Genomic DNA, 1,033 nt, shown 5'->3' with positions numbered 1-1,033 from the left:
CGCCGCGGCGCGTGTGGCTGCGCTGGTGCAGCAGGAACTGCTGCTTGTTGCGGAAGCTGAGGTCGCACTCGTGGCACTCGTAGGGGGCCCTCCCTTGGAGGTGGGTTTGCGTTGGTGGATCACGAAGTTGATCTTCAGCATGAAGCTCTTCCCCGCACTCGGGGGCAGATGTAGGGCCGCTCCCTGGTGCGGTTGCGCTGCTGCTGGGCCGTGGCCGGCTTCATCTCGCCCGCGTCCCTCTCGCAGGACGGCGTTTTGTGCACGCGGGCGGCCGCCAGGCTGCGGGGAGCCGCCTTGGAGCTGCACTGCGCCTCGCAGCCCAGCCCGGCCTCGTGGCTGGGGAACGCCGGAGGATCGCTGCGGCCCGAGAACATGGAGCACGGCTCGTCCACGTCGTCCTCCTCCTCCTCCTCCGTCTTGATCACGATGCCGTCCTCTGCGAGGGGAAAGCAGAACACCGTTACGGCCTTGCGGGTGGGACGCGGGGAGGTTCAGGGCACTGGGAGCTGCCAAAGGGACTCTGCAGCCCCATCTGCCCTCCAACATGAGCAGCTCCTGCTGGCAGCAAGGCGGCAACCATGGGGAGAACAGAGAAGATGCCACTCGGCCTCCGAGCTCTGAGCGCTCGGCCCGGCACCGTCCCCTCCTTCGGCTTCCCAGGGCCATCGTCCTTCCCAAAGGATGGGATGTGCAGGATGGCCGTGGGTCCCGATGGCAGCGGGCCCCCACTGGTGTCACTGACACCGCTTTTGGTTTTCCCCAAAGCTTTGTTTGGTGACACACGGTGTGCCCTACATTGTCACCCCTAGTGGACCCTGAGTTCCAAGAGAGGCTCCATAGGAAGGACAGACAGTTTTCCCAATAGAAGTGGCCAACACCAGGCTGTCTCAGAGGCACAGCACTCCCCCCCGACACATGTTGATGGAGAACAAGCATTCCCCGGCAGCAGCATTTAGGTTGGATATTAGGAGGATGTTTTTCCCCCAGAGGATGGTGAGGGCACTGGAACAGGTTACCCAAGGAGGCTGTGGAT

General features: G+C 63.4%; 1 protein-coding gene across 1 annotated transcript in view; it reads right to left on the bottom strand.

The window, feature by feature from the left end:
• Positions 1 to 1,033, bottom strand: part of MAP4 (microtubule associated protein 4) — a 241,347-nt gene that overhangs the window by 169,706 nt on the left and 70,608 nt on the right.

Source organism: Meleagris gallopavo, chromosome 6, assembly GCF_000146605.3.
Source record: "Meleagris gallopavo isolate NT-WF06-2002-E0010 breed Aviagen turkey brand Nicholas breeding stock chromosome 6, Turkey_5.1, whole genome shotgun sequence".
Lineage (NCBI taxonomy): Eukaryota > Metazoa > Chordata > Aves > Galliformes > Phasianidae > Meleagris > Meleagris gallopavo.
This window is presented reverse-complemented; position numbering and strand designations above follow the sequence as displayed.